Source organism: Leuciscus leuciscus (assembly GCF_965113295.1).
Source record: "Leuciscus leuciscus genome assembly, chromosome: 15".
Lineage (NCBI taxonomy): Eukaryota > Metazoa > Chordata > Actinopteri > Cypriniformes > Leuciscidae > Leuciscus > Leuciscus leuciscus.
This window is the reverse complement of record NC_138739.1, coordinates 40,341,199-40,360,283: the sequence shown is the minus strand read 5'-3', so window position 1 is coordinate 40,360,283 and position 19,085 is coordinate 40,341,199. Positions and strand designations below refer to the sequence as shown.

Genomic DNA, 19,085 nt, shown 5'->3' with positions numbered 1-19,085 from the left:
TTCATGCCTGTCAGCACGACTTCAGACTCTACGAAGCTTTCGTTTTCTGTTTCGGGCCGGCTTTTATAGCTTCCTGGTACGTGACGTCACCCGCCTCTGACGTTCCGCCACACCATTGGACTGATTTTACATGTGCTTCAAGACGTCATCACGCAAAGCGTTCCCCATAGCGTCAATTCGACGCAACGCTCGTTCCCTCTTCAGGGAACCGAGGTTACAGTCGTAACCGAGGCGTTTTTGCCTATACATATACTTTCATGTCATTTTATTTTTTAAACAACTGGTGTCCGCTACAGACATAGCATTACATATTAATAATATATATATATATATAAATGTTTTACCATTTGTTTCTTATGCTCTAAACAATGTGATGACATGAAGAAAAAAAAACTAAAATAATTCTTGGTCTCAGAAGGATATTTTAATCCAATAATCTTACATTTTGAGCCTTTAATAATTGCACATTACATTCCAAAATAAACACTCCCATTTAGCAAATATAATCACTCCCATTGGAGGAGGAGGTCAATGCTGGAGATCATGGCAAAGAAAGAGTGATGCCGAAACCAGGGTGAAGCCTATGTGTTATGTGTATGCTTGTTTAAAGAAATTGGTCTTTAATCTAGATTTAAACTGACAGAGTACACCTCATGAACAATGCTTGTAAGACTGTTCCAAAGTTTGGGCGCTAAACAGGATAAGGGTCTACCCCCCGCAGTCAATTTTAGATGCTTTAGGTATTATCAACTGGCCAGAATTTTTCAGATCACAATGGACATGGACTATAATGCGTTAAGAGCTCGCTCAAGTACTGAGGAGCTTAACCAAGTAATCAGCAAGATCTTAAAATGTATGCCATGTTTAATAGGGAACCAATGCAGTGTTGACAGAACGTGGGGCTAATATGGAGAGTATATAACACTGAGAGAGTGAAACCCCCCAAGTCCATTCCAAAGAGTGAAATTCTGGAGCCTGCTCTTCCTGTCTGCCCTGGTCGAAGAGGTAGTAATTTCCTTGTTTGTCGCTGCTGATGCTGTGTGTGTCTGGGCCACACAAACATCCCTCCAGTCTTCCAGCCCAGAGCCCACTCCCACCCCAGAGCTCAGTCACGAGCCCGCTCCAGCCCCAGAGCTCAGTCACGAGCCCGCTCCAGCCCCTGAGTCTACACTGGAGCCCGCTCCAGCCCCTGAGTCTACACTGGAGCCCGCTCCAGCCCCTGAGTCTACACTGGAGCCCGCTCCAGCCCCTGAGTCTACTCCTGCCCCAGAGATCAGTCACGAGCCCGCTCCAGCCACAGAGATCAGTCACGAGCCCGCTCCAGCCACAGAGATCAGTCACGAGCCCGCTCCAGCCACAGAGATCAGTCACGAGCCCACTCCAGCCCCTGAGCTCAGTCACGAGCCCGCTCCAGCCCCTGAGCTCAGTCACGAGCCTGCTCCAGCCCCTGAGCTCAGTCACGAGCCTGCTCCAGCCCTTGAGCTCAGTCACGAGCCTGCTCCAGCCCCTGAGCTCAGTCACGAGCCTGCTCCAGCCACAGAGATCAGTCACGAGCCCGCTCCAGCCACAGAGATCAGTCACGAGTCCGCTCCAGCCCCAGAGCTGTCACGAGCCCGCTACAGTCTCAGAGATCAGTCACAAACCCGTTCCGGCCCCAGAGCTCAGTCACGAGCCTGCTCCAGGCCCTGAGTCTGCACTGGAGCCCGCTCCTGCCCCAGAGCTTGACCAGGAGGCTGCTCAAGCCCCAGAGCTGTGTCCATAGAATACAATGCTGTTCTTGATGGCTACAGCCATATTGCGTCTGTGGACAGCACACAACTCCGTAGCTCCTCCTAAGAACATTTGGGGGAGGGGGAGGGGGAGGCTGCTCCTCCCTGGCTCCCTGCGCTGCCGGCTCCTCCCTGGCTTCTCTATTGCCGGTGTAAAGGCAGGCATTTACTGTGCGATGTCTGTGCGATTTCGGCAAGGTTCAGAAGGGCCTGATCCTCCTAATGTTGTACAAGGCAAATCAACATGACCGGGCAGTTCTAGCAATGTGGTCTGTGAAGTTCAATTGATCATCAATTAACACTCCAAGGTTCCTGGCTGACCTTGAAGGAGTTATGGATGACGAGGCCAGCTGAATGGTGAGGTTGTGATGAAGTGTTGGGTTGGCCGGGACCACAAGTAGCTCTGTCTTCGCAAGGTTTAGTTGAAGGTGGTGGTCCTTCATCCAGCCAGAAATGTCTGTCAGGCAGGTTGAGATACGATCAGCTACCGTCGGATCGTCAGGCTGGAATGAGAGGTAGAGTTGTGTGTCATCAGCGTAGCAGTGATAGGAAAAGCGATGTTTCTGAATCACAGATCCTAGTGATGTCATGTAGATGGAGAAGAGAAGTGGTCCAAGCACTGAGCCCCGAGGCACTCCAGTAGCTAGATGTTGGGTCTTAGACACTACACCCCTCCACGATACCCTAAAGTACCTACCTGAGAGGTAAGACTTGAACCATTGGAGTGCGATTCCCGAGATGCCCTTCATCTTTAGGATTGACTGGAAGATCTGGTGGTTAACTGTGTCAAAGGCAGCAGACAGATCCAGCAGGATGAGAACTGAGGATTTGGAAGCTGCTCTTGCCAGTCTCAGAGCTTCAATTACTGAGAGCAGGGCAGTCTTACTATAGGCCTATAATTAAAATTATTAACAGCTAATCGCCTCTTGTTTCCCCCTGAACACTTCACAAACACTCCACGACAAATGCCCTGATACCCGATAAAGAGTCGCACAAGTCAGAATTAGGCTCAAAATCGGACAAAAATAGCACAGTGGATGCCCGCCTTAACCCTGAAGGCTTCCTAGCCTGCCAGCACTGCCCTGCTCATCTGCCCGTTACCTACCACAACTCCAGGGTGCCTACCCTCCGTGTCCGGGTGAATTATTTTTGGTGGGAAGTCGGGCCTTCCGGGAGGGGGAGTAATGTCACAGTTAAGTTCTGATTTGTTTTAGTTTTCATTGTGTTCAATTTCTGTTTGCCTGTTTGACCCAGTTTTACAGTGTTTCATTGATTTATCCCTTTCACCTGTTGTCTTGTTCATTACTCATTGTGTATTAGTCATGTCAGCTGGGCCTTGTTTCTTTGATTAGTTCTCTGTGTATTTGAGCCCTTTGTTTGGTTCAGTTCAGTTGTCCGTTAATGTTGTGTTTATGTGGTTGTTCTGTTCTGTATTCTGAGTATCCTGAGTTTTGTTATAAAACTACTACAATTAGATCCTGTTTCAACTTCATTTACAACCACTTGTGACACTAGCATGCCCACATCATACACTGGGACAAAGCATCACATTCCATAGAGTGGCATTACATATCTTGGCCTGAAAATTTCAAAGAACCCTGAACATTTGTTTAAATTAAATTTCTTGGACACGATTACCAACTAACCATTTAGAGCTGGAAGTTACTCCCCTATTGGCCGTGTGGATGAAGTACAGTTTTGAAATGTAAAGTGAACTCTTCCAATGTTTTATATATTTTCCTCCTTTTTATTTGAAACTAAAAGATACCTCGCATAGCAAAAGCCCATTTACAAAAACACTAGTACACTATAAAAAATACTAGGTCCTCTCTCCCAGCTTTACTCTTCACATAGGGGAGAACAGTTGATGCATTTCTTGAAGATTTTCAGATAAAAAATGGTTTGTATACATTACATAAAGTCTCAATCAAATCTCATGCAATCACCCATTGAGTCTTAGATGGATGAAGGGCAAAGGGGCTACGTTGAACAGATCTCTATATAGAGGATCAGTTTGCTGCTTATCTTCTATCTCATCTATTAAAGTTTTGCTGTTGTATTTTCTTTTACATCACCAGCCGCACAAACATCTGATACAGAAACCTCAACTGTGCCAGCATCTACATCTGAGCAAACAACAATGGATACAAGTCAAACAACATTTCCTGCTCCAACAACAACAGCTGAAACCACATTTACAACTGGACCAGAAACATCAACTACACTAGAATCTACATCTGAACCACCAACAACAGCTGGAACAATAATTGCAGTTCAAACAACAACAACTACACCAGCTTCTACATCTGAACCAATGACAACAGCTGAACAAACAACTGCAGTTCAAACAATGGCAGCATCTACATCTGAACCAGCGACATTGGCTACAACTCAACCAACATTACCTGGACCAGCATCACCACCATCACCAACATCTGAAACTGCAACTCACTCGATAACCCCTGAACCAACATCTACATCAAATACACAAACATCTACAGCTCAGTCAACAACAACAACTACCCCTACAACAACTACCCCTGCACCACCAACAACAACATCATCAACTACAACCGGACCAACAACTAAAACTATATCTACATCTGAACCAGAAGTACCAACTACATCAGCGTCTACATCTGAAACGACAATGGCTGAGTCAACAACTGTAGATGAACCATCAAATGAAACCACATCAACAACTCAACCAGAAGCAACTACTCAAATAACAACACCTGCATCAACATCTACATCAATTGCACCAACATCTATATCTCACTCGACAACCCCTGAACCAACATCTACATCAAATACACAAACATCTACAGCTCAGTCAACAACAACAACTAACCCTACAACAACTACCCCTGCACCAACAACAACATTATCAACTACAACCGGACCAACAACTAAAACTATATCTACAACTGAACCAGAAGTACCAACTACATCAGCGTCTACATCTGAAACAACGACAATGGTCGAGTCAACAACTGTAGCTGAACCATCAAATGAAACCGCATCAACAACTCAACCAGAAGCAACTACTCAAACAACAACACCTGCATCAACATCTACATCAATTGCACCAACATCTATATCTCACTCGACAACCCCTGAACCAACATCTACATCAAATACACAAACATCTACAGCTCAGTCAACAACAACAACTACCCCTACAACAACTACCCCTGCACCAACAACAACAACACCATCAACTACAACTGGACCAACAACTAAAACTATATCTACAACTGAACCAGAAATATCAACTACATCAGCAACTACATCTCAAACAACAACGGCTGAGCCGACAACTGCAGTTGAACCTTCAACTGAAACCACACCAACAGCTCAATCAGAAACAACTCAATTAACACCTGCACCAACATCTACATCTCACTCGACAAACCCTGAACCAACATCTACATCAACTACAGTAACATCTACAGCTCAATCAACAACAATGCCTGCACCAACATCTACATCAACTATACCAGCATCTACAGCTCAGTCAACAACACCATCACCGGCATCTACATCAACTGCACTGACATCAACAACTCAATCAACAACACTTGCAACAACATATACTGGATCAACATCAACTCAAACAACAACTGCACCAACATCTACCGCACAATCAACAACAACAATATTTGCAATAACATCTGTAACTCAAACATCAGCACCAACATCGACAGCTCAATCGACTGCATCAACATCCACAGCTCAATCGACATCTGTACCAACATCTACAACTCAAACAACACCAACATCGACAGCTCAATCAACTGCACCAACTGCATTAACATCTACAGCTCAATCAACTGTACCAACATCTACAGCTCAATCAACTGCATCAACATCTACAGCTCAATCAACTGCATCAACATCTACAGCTCAATCAACTGCATCAACATCCACAGCTCAATCAACTGCATCAACATCCACAGCTCAATCAACTGCATCAACATCCACAGCTCAATCAACTGCATCAACATCCACAGCTCAATCAACTGCATCAACATCCACAGCTCAATCAACTGCATCAACATCTACAGCTCAATCAACTGCATCAACATCTACAGCTCAATCAACATCTACAGCTCAATCAACTGCATCAACATCTACAGCTCAATCAACTGCATCAACATCTACAGCTCAATCAACTGCATCAACATCTACAGCTCAATCAACTGCATCAACACCCACAGCTCAATCAACTGCATCAACACCCACAGCTCAATCAACTGCATCAACACCCACAGCTCAATCGACATCTGTACCAACATCTACAACTCAAACAACAACAACAACTGCACCAACATCGACAGCTCAATCAACATCTACAGCTCAATCAACTGCATCAACGTCCACATCTCAATCGACATCTGTACCAACATCTACAACTCAAACAGCAACAACTGCACCAACATCTACGGCACTTACTTTAACATCAACTGCACCAACATCCACACAGGCTCAATCAACAATTGTGCCAACATCTACAACTCAAACAACAACAACAACAACAACAACTTTAGCAACATCTACATCATCTGTACTAGCATCTACAACTGAAACAACAACTGTCCCAACATCTACTTCAACTGCACAAACTTCTGCAACTGAAATAACAACTGCACCAACATCCACATCTGAATCAACAACGGCCGAGTCAACGACTGCAGTTGAATCAACAACAGCAATTCAACCAGAAACATCAACTACACAACCAACTACATCTGATTCAATGACAATCACTACAACTCAACCAACATTACCAACAACAATACCACCAACTTCAACCAAACTATCAACAACTACTGAAACTACATTTACAACTGAAACAGAAACTACAACAGTGGTTCCACCACCAACATCATTTGAAACCCCATCTACAACTGAGCTAGAAATATCAGCATCTACATCTGAAACAATGACAACAGCTGGATCAACAATGACTACAGCTCAGTCAACTGCACCAACATCTACAGTGCAGTCAACTGCACCAACATCTACAGCTCCATCACCTGCATCAAGACCTACAGCTCAATCAACTGCATCAACATCTACAGCTCAATCAACTGCACCAACATCTACAGCTCAGTCAACTGCACCAACATCTACAACTCAATCAACTGCATCAACATCTACAGCTCAGTCAACTGCACCAACATCTACAGCTCCATCAACTGCATCAACACCCACAGCTCAGTCGACTGCATCAACACCCACAGCTCAATCAACTGCTTCAACACCTACAGCTCAAACAACTGCATCAACACCCACAGCTCAATCAACTGCTTCAACACCTACAGCTCAATCAACTGCATCAACACCCACAGCTCAATCAACTGCATCAACATCTACAGCTCAAACAACTGCATCAACACTCACAGCTCAATCAACTGCACCAACATCTACAGCTACAGCTCAGACAACTGCTTCAACACCTACAGCTCAATCAACTGCATCAACACCCACAGCTCAATCAACTGCATCAACATCTACAGCTCAAACAACTGCATCAACACTCACAGCTCAATCAACTGCTTCAACACCTACAGCTCAATCAACTGCATCAACACCTACAGCTCAATCAACTGCTTCAACACCTACAGCTCAATCAACTGCATCAACACCCACAGCTCAATCAACTGCATCAACATCTACAGCTCAAACAACAGCATCAACACTCACAGCTCAATCAACTGCACCAACATCTACAGCTACAGCTCAGACAACTGCATCAACACCCACAGCTCAATCAAATGCACCAACATCCACAGCTACAGCTCAATCAACTGCATCAACACCCACAGCTCAATCAACTGCATCAACACCCACAGCTCAATCAACTGCACAAACATCTACAGCTCAATCAACTGCATCAACACTCACAGCTCAATCAACTGCACCAACATCTACATCTACAGCTCAAACAACTGCATCAACACTCACAGCTCAATCAACTGCACCAACACCCACAGCTCAATCAATTGCATCAACACCCGCAGCTCAATCAACTGCATCAACACCTACAACTCAATCAACTGCATCAACATCTACATCTACATCTACAGCTCAATCAACTGCATCAACACCCACAGCTCAATCAACTGCATCAACACCCACAGCTCAATCAACTGCATCAACACCTACAACTCAATCAGCACCCACAGCTCAATCAACTGCATCAACACCTACAACTCAATCAACTGCATCAACATCTACATCTACAGCTCAATCAACTGCATCAACACCCACAGCTCAATCAACTGCATCAACACCTACAACTCAATCAGCACCCACAGCTCAATCAACTGCATCAACACCTACAACTCAATCAACTGCATCAACATCTACATCTACAGCTCAATCAACTGCATCAACACCCACAGCTCAATCAGCACCCACAGCTCAATCAACTGCATCAACACCTACAACTCAATCAACTGCATCAACACCTACAACTCAATCAACTGCATCAACACCTACAACTCAATCAACTGCATCAACATCTACATCTACAGCTCAATCAACTGCACCAACACCCACAGCTCAATCAACTGCATCAACACCCACAGCTCAATCAACTGCATCAACACCTACAACTCAATCAGCACCCACAGCTCAATCAACTGCATCAACACCTACAACTCAATCAACTGCATCAACACCTACAACTCAATCAACTGCATCAACATCTACATCTACAGCTCAATCAACTGCATCAACACCCACAGCTCAATCAACTGCATCAACACCCACAGCTCAATCAACTGCATCAACACCTACAACTCAATCAGCACCCACAGCTCAATCAACTGCATCAACACCTACAACTCAATCAACTGCATCAACATCTACATCTACAGCTCAATCAACTGCATCAACACCCACAGCTCAATCAACTGCATCAACACCCACAGATCAATCAACTGCATCAACATCTACAGCTCAGTCAACTTCACCAACATCTACAGCTCAATCAACTGCATCAACACCCACAGCTCAATCAAGTGCATCAACATCTACAGCTCAATCAGCTGCATCAACACCCACAGCTCAATCAACTTCACCAACATCTAGAGCTCAATCAACTGCATCAACACCTACAACTCAATCAACTGCATCAACATCTACAGCTCAATCAACTGCATCAGCATCCACAGCTCAATCAACTGCATCAACATCCACAGCTCAATCAACTGCACCAACATCTACATCTACAGCTCAATCAACTGCATCAACACTCACAGCTCAATCAACTGCATCAACACCCACAGCTCAATCAACTGCATCAACACCTACAACTCAATCAACTGCATCAACATCTACAGCTCAATCAACTGCATCAACATCTACAGCTCAATCAGCTGCATCAACACCCACAGCTCAATCAACTGCACCAACATCTACAGCTCAATCAGCACCCACAGCTCAATCAACTGCATCAACACCTACAACTCAATCAACTGCATCAACATCAACATCTACAGCTCAATCAACTGCATCAACACCCACAGCTCAATCAACTGCATCAACATCTACAGCTCAGTCAACTGCACCAACATCTACAGCTCAATCAACTGCATCAACACCCACAGCTCAATCAAGTGCATCAACATCTACAGCTCAATCAACTGCACCAACATCTACATCAACATCTACAGCTCAATCAACATCTACAGCTCAATCAACTGCATCAACACCCACAGCTCAATCAACTGCATCAACACCCGCAGCTCAATCAAGTGCATCAACATCTACATCAACAGCTCAATCAACTACACCAACATCTACATCAACATATACAGCTCAATCAACTGCACCAACATCTACAGCTCAATCAACTGCACCAACATCTACAGCTCAATCAACTGCACCAACATCTACAGCTCAATCAACTGCACCAACATCTACAGCTCAATCAACTGCACCAACATCTACAGCTCAATCAACTTCATCAACATCTACAGCTCAATCAACTGCACCAACATCTACAGCTCAATCAACTGCACCAACATCTACAGCTCAATCAACTGCACCAACATCTACAGCTCAATCAACTGCACCAACATCTACAGCTCAATCAACTGCACCAACATCTACAACTCAAACAACAACAACTGCACCAACATCTACGGCACTTACTTTAACATCAACTGCACCAACATCCACACAGGCTCAATCAACAATTGTGCCAACAACAACAACAACAACTTTAGCAACATCTACATCATCTGTACTAGCATCTACAACTGAAACAACAACTGTCCCAACATCTACTTCAACTGCACAAACTTCTGCAACTGAAATAACAACTGCACCAACATCCACATCTGAATCAACAACGGCCGAGTCAACGACTGCAGTTGAATCAACAACAGCAATTCAACCAGAAACATCAACTACACAACCAACTACATCTGATTCAATGACAATCACTACAACTCAACCAACATTACCAACAACAATACCACCAACTTCAACCAAACTATCAACAACTACTGAAACTACATTTACAACTGAAACAGAAACTACAACAGTGGTTCCACCACCAACATCATTTGAAACCATCTACAACTGAGCTAGAAATATCAGCATCTACATCTGAAACAATGACAACAGCTGGATCAACAATGACTACAGCTCAGTCAACTGCACCAACATCTACAGTGCTGTCAACTGCACCAACATCTACAGCTCCATCACCTGCATCAACATCTACAACTCAATCAACTGCATCAACATCTACAGCTCAGTCAACTGCACCAACATCTACAGCTCAGTCAACTGCACCAACATCTACAACTCAATCAACTGCATCAACATCTACAGCTCAGTCAACTGCACCAACATCTACAGCTCCATCAACTGCATCAACACCCACAGCTCAGTCGACTGCATCAACACCCACAGCTCAATCAACTGCATCAACACCTACAGCTCAATCAACTGCATCAACACCTACAGCTCAATCAACTGCATCAACACTCACAGCTCAATCAACTGCATCAACACCTACAGCTCAATCAACTGCTTCAACACCTACAGCTCAATCAACTGCATTAACACCCACAGCTCAATCAACTGCATCAACATCTACAGCTCAAACAACTGCATCAACACTCACAGCTCAATCAACTGCACCAACATCTACAGCTACAGCTCAGACAACTGCATCAACACCCACAGCTCAATCAAATGCACCAACATCCACAGCTACAGCTCAATCAACTGCATCAACACCCACAGCTCAATCAACTGCATCAACACCCACAGCTCAATCAACTGCACAAACATCTACATCTACAGCTCAGACAACTGCATCAACACCCACAGCTCAATCAACTGCACCAACATCTACAGCTCAATCAACTGCATCAACACTCACAGCTCAATCAACTGCACCAACACCCACAGCTCAATCAATTGCATCAACACCCGCAGCTCAATCAACTGCATCAACACCTACAACTCAATCAACTGCATCAACATCTACATCTACAGCTCAATCAACTGCATCAACATCTATAGCTCAATCAACTGCATCAACACCCACAGCTCAATCAACTGCATCAACACCTACAACTCAATCAACTGCATCAACACCTACAACTCAATCAACTGCACCAACATCTACAGCTCAATCAGCACCCACAGCTCAATCAACTGCATCAACACCTACAACTCAATCAACTGCATCAACATCTACATCTACAGCTCAATCAACTGCATCAACACCCACAGCTCAATCAACTGCATCAACACCTACAACTCAATCAACTGCATCAACATCTACAGCTCAATCAACTGCATCAACATCTACAGCTCAATCAACTGCATCAGCACCCACAGCTCAATCAACTGCTTCAACACCCACAGCTCAATCAACTGCACCAACATCTACATCTACAGCTCAAACAACTGCATCAACACTCACAGCTCAATCAACTGCATCAACACCCACAGCTCAATCAACTGCATCAACACCCACAGCTCAATCAACTGCATCAACACCTACATCTCAATCAACTGCACCAACATCTACAGCTCAATCAACTGCATCAACATCTACAGCTCAATCAGCTGCATCAACACCCACAGCTCAATCAACTGCACCAATATCTACAGCTCAATCAGCACCCACAGCTCAATCAACTGCATCAACACCTACAACTCAATCAACTGCATCAACATCTACAGCTCAATCAACTGCATCAACACCCACAGCTCAATCAACTGCATCAACACCCACAGCTCAATCAACTGCATCAACATCTACAGCTCAGTCAACTGCACCAACATCTACAGCTCAATCAACTGCATCAACACCCACAGCTCAATCAAGTGCATCAACATCTACAGCTCAATCAACTGCACCAACATCTACATCAACATCTACAGCTCAATCAACTACACCAACATCTACATCAACATCTACAGCTCAATCAACTGCACCAACATCTACAACTCAATCAACATCTACAGCTCAATCAACTGCATCAACACCCACAGCTCAATCAACTGCATCAACACCCGCAGCTCAATCAAGTGCATCAACATCTACATCATCAGCTCAATCAACTACACCAACATCTACATCAACACCCACAGCTCAATCAACTGCATCAACACCCACAGCTCAATCAACTGCATCAACATCTACAGCTCAGTCAACTGCACCAACATCTACAGCTCAATCAACTGCATCAACACCCACAGCTCAATCAAGTGCATCAACATCTACAGCTCAATCAACCGCACCAACATCTACATCAACATCTACAGCTCAATCAACTGCACCAACATCTACATCAACATCTACAGCTCAATCAACTACACCAACATCTACATCAACATCTACAGCTCAATCAACTGCACCAACATCTACAACTCAATCAACATCTACAGCTCAATCAACTGCATCAACACCCACAGCTCAATCAACTGCATCAACACCCGCAGCTCAATCAAGTGCATCAACATCTACATCAACAGCTCAATCAACTACACCAACATCTACATCAACATATACAGCTCAATCAACTGCAGCTCAATCAACTGCACCAACATCTACAGCTCAATCAACTGCACCAACATCTACAGCTCAATCAACTGCACCAACATCTACAGCTCAATCAACTTCATCAACATCTACAGCTCAATCAACTGCACCAACATCTACAGCTCAATCAACTGCACCAACATCTACAACTCAATCAACTGCACCAACATCTACAGCTCAATCAACTGCACCAACATCTACAGCTCAATCAACTGCAGCAACATCTACTACATCAACATCTACAACTCAATCAAGAACAGCAGCACAGCAGAACCATGTTCTTCCCCAAAGTAAGCTAAATTTACCTGATCTTTCATGCATTTTTTACTCATTAATCACCATCCAGATTGTTTTATTTGATTAAAGTTTTATCCACCTACGCTGAAATGAATCTAATTTAAATGTAAATGTTTTAGATGCGACAGCATTTGCTTATGCAACTTTCAAAATGAGATCCTTTGGTGAGCTGAGCAATGATGAGATCATTACATATATTGAAAAGGTAAGCTAATATTTTGTCATTAACACTTTTTGTATACACTTACCTTGAGTCAAATACAATGCTGAATTACAGCTGAACTGTTGTATTTCAAAAAAACCACTTGCGCGCTCTTGCCGCGTTCACTAAATGACTGCTGTCCCCGGCTCTATACTTTTTAGAGTATTTTCCCTAAAGTAAAGCAAACTATTTTTTTAGAGTAAAGCTCTATACTTTTTAGAGTATAGACCAATCATAGCTGGACTAATTATTCAGTCTGAGTAATAATCATGGCTACCAAAAACTGCCTAAACTGGTTAAAAACTTGTTTCTGATTAATACGGTCATCTTCTCATCACACAAGGTTGAAAACGTAGAAATAAATGAGCTGGATCAAATTGCTGGCAGTAGCATTTAATTAACATAAAAACAAAACACCCAGAGAACAAACACTCTAAACAGGAACAGAACAAGCGGTATAATGTGGGAATAATGAACTATGAACTAAACAAAACGTCTCGGGTTACGTCTGTAACCCTTGTTCCCTGAGAGGGGAACAAGACACTGCATCGTAAAAACGACTCTTTGGGGACGCTCCCTGAGTGCGCGCCTCTGAAGTATGAATGAAACTATTCCAATCCTGATTGGTGTTGCGTCATGATGTAACATGTGACGGCATACCCGGAAGTATAAAATGACGCCAGCAATTAGCCTCTTAATGAAGCAAGCCACTCCCAGGCATGAAGGGGCGTGGCAAGGCGACGCAGTGTCTCGTTCCTCTCTCAGGGAACAAGGGTTACAGACGCCGCCTCACAGATCTCCTGGAGGGGCACTCCCGAGTAGAGGGCCCTATAGGATGCCATGCCTCTAGTGGAATGAGCCCTCAAGGCCAAAGGTGAAGGCAGACTGCGCACCTGGTAGGCTAAGGCAATAGCCTGTACAATCCAATAACTGATTGTTTGTTTGGATGCAGGGAGCCCCTTTTTAGGTGACCCAAAACACACTAACAGTTGGTCCGACCTCCTCCAAGAAGAGGACCTCTCAATGTAAATACTCAGTGCTCTGACAGGACAGAGCACATGGAGCCTCTCTTCTTCTGCCGACACATGTGGTGGAGGATGAAATGCCTGCAGGACCATAGACCGTGCCATATTGGAAGGCACCTTGGGCACATAGCCAGGTCTCGGATGCAGGATGGCCTTAACTCCTCCCGGGGCAAACTCCAAGCAAGCTGGCGATACTGCCAGGGCTTGGAGACCTCCCACCCTCTTAAGCGAGGTAATGGCTAGGAGAAAAGCCATCTTAAGCGTCAGGTCCTTAAGTGATGCAGACTGAAGTGGTTTGAAGGGGGCCAGGGATAGCTTTTCAAGAACCACCGCCACATACCAGTTAGGAACTCTGGTCCTGGTCATCGGTCTCATCCTCCATGTACCACTGAGAAAATGTATGACCAGCTGGTGCCTGGACAGCCGCGATGGCAGCCACGTACACCTTAAGTGTGGAAGGGGTGAGACCAGCAGAGAAGCGATCTTGAAGGAACTCCAGAACTGAAGCCACTGGGCAGTTAACTGGGTCTAACTCATGTTCTCTACACCAAGTGGAAAACACATTCCACTTTAGGCCATACAATCTCCTTGTGGAAGGAGCTCTGGAGCTAAGTATGGTCTCGACCACTCTGGCTGAGAGGCCAGAATCTAGGTACTGTACCCCCGAACAACACTGTGTGTGTTCGCTGGAAACTGATGTGGCCCGAAGCGTCCTGGACGGTGGGAAACCGACATCGTTTTCCTGAGGGCTCCGCTCTGAGAACAACCCCGGTTGCTCTGCCTCGGGGGACAGCCCTAAGAGATCCTACCACTCCGGTTAGGACCTCTTCCCGAAGCCCTCTTTGCCTGAAGGACGTCCCTCAGGTCGCCCTTCTGGTTAGATGACTTCGAGTGAGAGTGTTTCCTCTGTTGCCAGGCTCCCGAGGGAGGGGCTCTAGAGGCAACACTCTCCTTCGGCTCTAGACGGTATGAGGAGCTCGTTGACGGCTGAGGCTGATTGCTTTGAACAGCCTTTCTAGAGTTGGATCTTGAGCGGCGAGGGAGATATTGCTGGAACGCCGCAGATTGTTTCCTCGCCTCCTGAAACCTGTCACCGAACAGGCCAGAAGGCGGGAGCGGCGCATCCAGGAGAAAATACTTATCTTTTTCTTTAATTCCTGACTAATTCAGCCACAGATGCCTCTCCGTGGCTACCAGAGCTGCCATGGAGCAGCCGATAGCATGGGCTGTCTCCTTAGTAGCCCGGAGAGACAAATCTGTGGCTTTGCGTAGCTCAGCAATATCTTTGGGTGTTGGTCCCTCGCCTCATCCAAATCTTTTAGGAGGTCGGCCTGGTATGCCTGTAAGATGGCCATAGAGTGCAGACATGAACCAGCCCGACCTACTGCCATATAAGCACAGCCCACCAATGCAGAGGTGTGTCTGTATGGTTTGCTGGGCAGCGCCGGGGCTTTCAGGGATGATGCCGCTTCAGGAGAGAGGTAGCTGGCGAGAGCCTCTTCCATCTGCGGCATCTTCCCATACCCCAACTCTCTCACGCCCACCACGTGGCTATAATCCACGACAGATGGATAGGAGACGCGAGATGAGAGGGGTTTTTCCCAAGATTTAGATATTTCTTTGTGCAAGTCTGGGAAAAATGGTAAGACCCGGCGCTGAGGTTGTGAGCGGTGCTGCAGGAAGCGCTCATCCAGCTTACTTTTACTCTGTGCTTCCTGCTTATCAAGTGGCCAGCTGATGTCACGCGTCACAACCTCAACAAGCTTTTCATAAGCGGGAACGTGAATCGGCGAGTCTAGTTCACGTTCATCCGCCTCAATGCTGAGCACATCCACTTCCTCAGAAGCAGACAGCTCAAGTGTCGGGCCCTCGTCACGGGCAGAAGAAGCCGCAGCGCGACTCATTCTCGTCTGCCAGGTCCCTTTGCGAACCTCACGGTCTGAGTCACCGCGCTGCCTCAGAGGACGCGGGACCAGAACTGCGGGGAACGCGAGCCTGGCCATCCTCATCAAAGATAGCCAGCACTCTAATAGGAAGTGCCTCACAGTCACCACAAGCAGCCCCCTCGAGAGCTGCCCGAGCGTGCTGCACTCCCAGACAATCCACACATAGTTGATGTGTGTTCCCACCTGTTACACATCTGGGGCAGGGGTGCACACATCGTCTGAATTGTTCACTCGCCATTCTGATAATATGCTTGATACGTGACAAACGCCAAATAGAACAGACAACAACAGAGAGCGCTTGCTGAAGAGCGAAAGCTAACACGTGTGTGTGCTGGCGTCATTTTATACTTCCGGGTTTGCCATCACATGTTACGTCATGACGTAACACCAATCAGGATTGGAATAGTTTAATTCATACTTCAGAGGCGCGCGCTCAGGGAGTTTTTACGACGCAGTGCAAGTTCCCTTGAAAGGGAACTCAAAGTTTAAGAGGTTAAAAACACCAAGCAAACCAATCAAAGAAATAGAGAACAGGTGCAACTGATAATCAAATCAATGCTGTCATGGCAGAGCAACCGTTTAAAGAGAATCTTGCTAAGCATGATATTATCACAAACAGTATTTTTTATACGCTCAGACTGACTGTACCTAAATGTTGTAATAATTTCCAGTATCTTAAAAAGGCTGAAAATATTTGGCTAACATAAATAATAAGATATAGAGGCTTTTCTTTTATTTTGGGAGTAAATTAACCAATTTTACATTTAACTGTAATGCATATAAAGTTGTCAATTTTCATTTCAGTTTGCCAATTACTTCCAACCAAACATTAGCGGGACCATCAGGATTACTGTGAAGCAATCAAGAAAACAGTTGGTTTAAGGATCTGACATGGAAAACTTCTGTCCGTCCACATGCAATCCTCTACATACAATCTCTGAATGAAGTTGCTACTTTGCTGATTAAACTAGTTTTGTCAAGTCAGCTCAAATAAATTTCTTGCACACTTGAATGTTATTTCTTTCTTTTTATAGATATATTTCAGTGTGTGACTAACTGCAAACCCATTAACTGTGGTTATAAGGAATTCTTGTAGTCAGTTAAAATGTTATAAGTATTTTGCTATTTTAGTTCATTTTAATTAGTTTATTCTTGCACTTTGTTTTTCATTGTGAACTCAATAACTTGAGCTGTGTTGTGTAATATGAGATGTTATGTAACTTCTGCTCCCTTCAGTGATTAAAGTGACTCAAAGTGTGCGCCTACCAAGCACAATCAAATGTGTTTGTGAAAAATGCGCAAATATAAATTGTAGAAGTCTCCTACTATACGTTTCTATAACATATGTGAAATATCTGAATAAAATCTGACTGTAACATGTTAGACACACACAAACAAAGATGAATAAAAATACTTATTTATTAAACAAAGAGAAAACACAAGGAGATAGATATGGCAATGACACATTTACATAAACGATACCTAACATGGAACAGACTAAACTAAAGGCTTAAATACACAAGGGAAGACTCAACGGAAAAAATAAAAGGCCGTAGAACTATTTCAAACCAAGGAAACACACAAGGTACTAGTACTCAGGCAAACGGGCACAGGGAAAACTAAACTAATTTTGATTAGCAGTTTTTTACCTTTTCTCCAGCTGCCATTTTGAGTGTTGCAATTTTTTATCCTAATCATACTTTTTAAAATGCAATAATCTGAAGCGAATTTATAAGCGATGGGATATATTTAAAATATATGTAAATATATACTTAAACTTTAGAAAGTTGTCTCTCCACACTATTATTGTGTTTAAAACCAATTAAAACCCATGCAGAATGCAGTTTGTCCCGTATAAACAGTAGTCTGGGATACATTTCGGCATCAAACTCTAAATTAAATTAAGAATTAATCATTAGTTTTGGACAAATAATTGTTTGCCAGCAATCTACCTGAGGGAAGAAGTGATCAAAAAGGGAAGTCGTCTTTCACTACTGTACTGTATATCTTCTTAAATAAAACATTTAAAAGTGTATCGTATTTTGAAGGGAGGTTGATAATATTAAAAATGCATCTCCCACACTTTTCAGATAGTTCCCACAACCCTGGTTAAAACTGAGCCTTTGTGAGTTGCTATTATGTTATTATGTGATTAAATGGTTTATTTTATGTTGTTTAATATGTATAAGTAGCCTTTTATCTTTCCCAATGATATTTGGACAAGGATATAAAGTTTTATTTGACTTTTATCTGTCCATGTTGATGGTGTATATATATATATATATTCTAGCAGAGGTTGTCAGGTTTTGATTTTTTTTTATCTGTTGGTATTTGATCGAATCCATGATGCCATGAATACCATGCCAGAGCATTCATAGTTCCTTACAATCAAAAATTCTGAATATTAATCTGCGTCTGAGAATGAGAGTCATGTAAAAAAAAAAAAAAGAGTATATATGCACTATATTATATATGCCTTATATATATATATATTTTTTTTTTACTCTAATACCATTAAAAAGGTAGGCTATTATTATATTGTTATCATAAAAACGGCCTTGTGCAATTTAGTCCGTTTCCTGTATCATCTCTCTTTGATATGTTGTTGGTTCATTAATATTCAACATATTGTTTGCATACTGATTATTTAAATAGTACTAGTATCTACTAAGGTAAGGATATCTTTGGTCTAAAATGTTACTAGTAACTAAAAAATAAGCAATAGTTTAGTAACTAGCATCTAATGAATAAGTACTAGTATCT

At 43.7% G+C, this 19,085-nt stretch overlaps 1 long non-coding RNA gene across 1 annotated transcript; it reads left to right on the top strand.

The window, feature by feature from the left end:
- The first annotated feature begins 13,079 nt into the window (after positions 1 to 13,079).
- Positions 13,080 to 17,238, top strand: LOC309475045. Its single transcript, XR_014197486.1, has 3 exons — positions 13,080 to 13,142; positions 13,269 to 13,354; positions 17,127 to 17,238. It is a non-coding gene; the product is annotated as an uncharacterized lncRNA (long non-coding RNA).
- The last annotated feature ends 1,847 nt before the right edge of the window (positions 17,239 to 19,085 follow it).